This window comes from Rutidosis leptorrhynchoides, chromosome 8 (genome assembly GCF_046630445.1).
Source record: "Rutidosis leptorrhynchoides isolate AG116_Rl617_1_P2 chromosome 8, CSIRO_AGI_Rlap_v1, whole genome shotgun sequence".
In the NCBI taxonomy this organism is placed as follows: domain Eukaryota; kingdom Viridiplantae; phylum Streptophyta; class Magnoliopsida; order Asterales; family Asteraceae; genus Rutidosis; species Rutidosis leptorrhynchoides.
In genome coordinates, this window is record NC_092340.1 from 73,385,548 (window position 1) to 73,391,547 (window position 6,000).

Here is a 6,000-nt window from a genome sequence, read left to right on the forward strand (position 1 = left end):
ATGATTCAATCTCAAGATAGTTAGAATTGATAAGCCTAAGAAATCTTGTCTATGAGATTTGATCAATACTTGATAAGCATAATACTTGTTTGAATGAATGCATGTTAGATTGGGATTGTGAAAGGATAAAGGCTTTTAATCAATTGATTACAACCTTTTTCATTTAGCTCATTGTTTATGCTCTTAAATACTCAAAGTTTACATTTGCTTAGTAATTGTTAATCTAGTCTTTACTTTAGTTAATTTTAGTTAATCACAAACAAACCAATCTTGAAATTGCTTGCTAGTTAACCATAACTTCCCGTTGAACGAATCCTGCTTACCCTATCTAAAATAGAGTAATTAGGCTATTTTTGACCGGCCCTTCGACACCGATCAAATTTTGGCGCCGTTGCCGGGGAGGTGTGCGCTTGATTGCAAGCTCTTATTTTAATTGCTTTCTTGTTAAATTAGAAAAACCATAAAAATTATAAAACATAAAAAAAAATCCAAAAATATTGTTTCTTTTATTTTGTTTGTAAGTTTTACGCTCGGTATTCTTGTTTTTGTTGAAGTGCAGGTTAGTGTATGCAAACTCGGAGTTCAGGAGATCAAAATCTTGAGCCTTTAAACCCGGAAATCGAGAAATCTGCAAAAGCTAATCAAAAAGCTACAAGGATTCTTAAAAGCTCGACGGTGGCTTCAGCATCAACACAACCACCACCAGAGTCACATCCTATTGTTCCACCAAACTCGACTAAATCAGACTCCGACGTTGAGGAGGAAGTTTTTGTTCAACAAACCAAAATGGCTGACCGTGAAAGAGGAGTGGACTCCTACTACCAACCGGGTGATTATGCGGATCATTCACCCATTGTTTTTCCCGCACCGGCGGGAGGAAACACACGAAGATTCGAGGTCCGGCCTCAACTCATATCGATCTTGCCAACCTACCGAGGTATGGCCAATGAGGAACCATATGAACACATCACTGAGTTTAATGAAATATATGCTACTAATCAGGTAAACGGTTTCACTGATGATGAGGTACGACTTCGCTTATTTACTTATTCATTAAAAGATAAGGCAAAACGTTGGTTTCTCTCTTTACCCGCCCGGAGTATTAATACTTGGGCGGAAATGAAAAGGAAGTTTTTAGAGGAGTTCTACCCGATAAGTAAGACCTCAGACATGCGTACGCAAATAAAATCTTTTAGGCAATTGCCTGGTGAACTTTTTCATGAAGCGTACGAACGTCTGAAGGAATTACTTAGGGCATGCCCACACCATGAGATACCAAAGTGGGAATTGTTTAAAGTTTTCTATAATAGTTTGGATTCCTAGAATAGGCAATTTCTGTTGGCGGCTAGTGGTGGGGCATTTTTAACTCGATCTAGTGATGACGAGTGGACCTTCTTTGAGCAGTTAAGCAAGGGTTCGAAAACCCAACCTTCGGTTAATCGGAAACAACCTAGTACCTCCCGAGTGAATCATGTTTCTGACTCGGGTGGTTCATCGAGGAACTTAGAGCAAGAATTAGATGATTTAAAAATGCTTATATTTAACAACCCAAACTATGGTCTTGCTTGTAATGTTTCGCAGGTTCAGGAAGTTTGTGAGATTTATGGAGATCCTTCTCACTTTGCATATGGATGTAGAAATGAGATTCCACCGGTGAATCAACAAATATTGGAGGAACAAGTTAATGAAGTGCAGGGACGAAGATTTGATCCATACTCCAACACGTATAATCTGGGTTGGAGAAATCATCCTAATTTTAGTTGGAGCAATAACAATGCTCTAAATGCCACCCAAGGGACCCAACAAAGACCGCAGAACAACTTTTAAAACTAAGGGAACTTTCAGAATCAAGGCAACTATCAAAGAAACTATCAAAACCCTTATCCCAACAACCGGAACCAAAACCAAAACAATTACCAAAATCAAGGCCAAAACCAAAACCAAAATCAAAACAATGTCCCACCCAATCAACCATCTAGCTCGGACACCAAGATGGACGCGCTTATCTCCGAAATGCGTAAAATAGTGGAAGTGCAAAACAAGTCAATTGGTGCATTGGCTAAGGAGATTGGTAATGTAGAGGAAAGTAAGGGAAGTCGAGAGCCGGGTACAATTCCAAGCTACACGGTTCTAAATCCGAATCATAAGGATCAAGAAAAAGGGCATAGTGTTAATATGGTAGGTACCTTGCGAAGTGGAAAGAAGTATAACAATAAGGTTGGTGAGAAAGAGGTAGCTCAATGCGATGCACGTAAGTCTCCTATCGTTCTTGATGAGGAGGACGAGGTAAGTGAAAATAATGACCTTGGGAAGGGGGTGGAAAATAAAGAACCCGTCATTGAGGAAATTGGGAAATCGGGTACGAAACCAAAACCTGTCCCATTTCCCACAGCCTTAGAGTCCCCGAACCACTTCCCTTATGGGAAGAAAGGACCACAACCAGAAGACATGTGGGAAACATTTAAATAGGTTAAGATTAATTTGCCCCTTCTCGACGCTATTAGGCAAGTCCCGTCCTACGCTAAGTTTTTGAAAGACCTTTGCACTCAAAAGAGGAAGCAAAGGGCGACTTTACCCAAGAAGGTGGAGCTAACTGAGCACCTAAGTGCAGTTGTCTCGGGTACACTCCCACCTAAGTTTAAGGACCCAAGGACCCCATTGATAGCAGTGACCATAGGAAACATAAATGTGAAAAAGGTGTTATTGGACCTAGGAGCTAGCATTAATATCTTACCCTTTTGCCTAGATGACCAATTTGAATTAGGATTGATGAAAAGAACAGATATAATCATCCAACTAGCGGACCAATCAATCAAAACGCCTAGGAGTATCTTAGAAGATGTGATAGTAAAAGTGGAGGATTTCTATTACCCGGTTGACTTTGTAGTGATGGATATTGAACCTAGGAATAGAGATGCCCAACCCACGATAATCTTGGGGCACCCGTTATTGGCCACCATAAATGCCCATATAAACTGTACAACGGGTGCCATGGACATATCATTTGGAAATAGGAAAATGAGGATTAATATCTTTAATTCTCTTCATGTTCCATATGTCCATGAATGCTACCAAGTAGACATGGTTGATGAGCAAGTGGAAAAACATACTTCTCATTTGATAACAAATGATACGGTGGAAGTATTTTGCTGAGGAGATGAGGATGACATTGAGTGTGAGGAAGTTAAGGAGGTTGAGTTGGCCATAGCAAGTACATTAGACTCTAGGTTACCACCTTGGACTCATAAATATGAGCAATAACCCAAATCCATAGATACCAACACAAAACCTTCATTAGAGTCACCACCGACCCTTGAGCTTAAACCGTTACCGTCCCATTTAAAGTATGCATTCTTGGGTACTAATGGCACTTTGCCAGTTATTATTGCTTCATATTTGATAGGTGTGCAGGAACAAGCTTTAATGGAGGTGCTCAATAAGTACAAAGCTACAGTGGGATGGAAAATAGCTGATTTGAAAGGGATAAGTCCCTCGGTGTGTATGCATCGTATAGTGACAGATTCTGAGGTCAAACCTTCTCATGACACTCAACGAAGGTTAAACCTGAACATGCAGGAGGTTGTAAAGAAAGAGGTGCTTAAGTGGTTGGATGCAGGGATTATCTTCCCTATTTTGGATAGTCAGTGGGTGAGTCCCACTCAAACAGTGCCAAAGAAAGCTGGAATCACGGTCATGGAAACTGAGGAAGGATAAAAGATCACAACTCGTCCCGTGACGGGTTGGCGGGTATGTATTGATTATAGGAAGTTAAATGCCGCAACTTCAAAAGACCACTTTCCCTTGCCTTTTATTGACCAAATAATTGAGAAGTTGTCAGGTCAAAAGTTTTACTGTTTCTTGGATGGGTATTCGGGATACAACCAAATACCTATCCATCCTAATGACCAAGAAAAAATAACTTTTACTTGTCCATATGGAACTTACGCTTTTAGACGAATGCCTTTTAGTTTGTGTAATGCACCTGCTACTTTTCAAAGGTGTATGATGAGTATTTTTTCCAAAATTAATAGGCGAGTCTTTAGAAATTTTCATGGATGATTTCTCAATATTTGGCAACTCTTTTGAATCGTGTCTAAAAATGTTGGAAAAGGTTTTAAAATGATGTACCGAGACCAATCTCATCCTTAGTTGGGAAAAGAGCCATTTTATGGTAAGGGAAGGGGTGGTTTTGGGACACATTATGTCTGAATGGGGATTTGAAGTAGATAGGGCCAAGTTGCAACTAATTTCAATGTTGCCACCACCGACCAATGTCAAGGGGGTAAGGTCATTTTTGGGACATGCGGGGTTCTATCGTAGGTTTATCAAAGATTTTAGTGCAATTTCTAAACCATTGTGCAACTTGTTGTTAAAAGATGCGCCGTTTGACTTTGATGATCAATGTAAGGAGGCCTTTGTCACCCTTAAGCGTAAGTTGACCGAGGCACCCATTTTGCAATCACCCGATTGGACTAAACCGTTTGAAATCATGTGTGATGCAAACAACTACGCACTTGGGGCTGTTTTAGGGCAAAGGGTTGATAGGAAACCGGTAGTTATATACTATGCTAGTAAGACTTTTTCGGAAGCCCAAGTGAATTACACCACAACCGAAAAGGAGTTATTAGCGGTAGTATTTTCCTTAGACAAGTTTAGATCATATTTGTGGGGATCTAAGGTAGTTGTTTTCTCGGACCATAGTGCATTGAGACATTTGTTAAAGAAAAAGGAGACCAAGCCTAGATTAATTAGGTGGATCTTGCTGTTGCAAGAGTTTGATTTGGAAATAAGGGATAAGAAGGGAATAGAGAATGTAGTGGCAGACCATTTGTCTCGGATACCCCTGCCACCTTTTGACCCTGCTAAACCAATCCAGGAAAATTTTACCGACGAGTGTTTGTTTAGTGTTGTGCAGGTACCTTGGTTTGCTCATATTGTTAACTATTTGGTGACTAAAAAAGTACCGGAGCATTGGAACAAGCACAAGAAGGATTAATTTTTCTCACAGGTTAAGCATTACATTTGGGAGGACCCGGTTCTTTACCAAATTGGACCCGGCCAAATCATAAGGAGATTTGTAGCGGAAGACGAGCATAAAGACATTTTAGCTCATTGTCATACTTTCGCATGTGGAGGACACTGCGGAATAAAGAAAATCGGGTACAAAGTACTCGACTCAGGTTTCTTTTGGCCTACTATTTTCAAAGATGCATGTGAGTATGTTAAAAATTGTGCTAGGTGTTAACGGATGGGGGGAATTTATAAACGTAATGAAATGCCCATGAACCCAATTTTGATTTGTGAAATTTTTGATGTTTGGGGCATAGACTTTATGGGACCTTTTCCACTGTCCTTCGGGTTTGAGTACATATTAGTAGCCATTGATTATGTCTCCAAATGGGTGGAGGCTGAGGCTACTCGGACCAATGACCACAAAGTTTTCCTAAAGTTCGTTAAGAAAAATATTTTATGTCGTCATGGTATACCTAAGGCCATAATTAGTGATGGGGGTTCACACTTTAAGAACTCCCATTTTGCTAAACTTTTAAGGGATTATGGGGTAAATCACCGAATTTCTACGCCTTACCATCCCCAAACAAGTGGGCAAGTGGAAGTATCTAATAGGGAATTAAAAAGGATTTTAGAAAAAATCGTAAATCCTAATCGCAAAGATTGGTCTTTAAAACTAGACGATGCGCTTTGGGCTTACCGGACAGCTTATAAAATCCCTATTGGTACTTCACCTTACCGACTCGTATATGGGAAGGCATGTCACTTACCTATTGAAATTGAGCATCGTGCAGAGTGGGCCATAAAACAGGTGAACATGAACATAAAAGAGGCAGGAAACGCAAGGAAGTTAGAATTGACGGCATTAGAAGAATTGAGACGTGATGCTTATGAAAGTTCAAAAATCTACAAAGAGAAAACAAAAGCGTTCCATGATAAGCAAATTATAAGGCAGACATTTGAGGTAGAGCAAAGTGTGTGGTTGTTTAA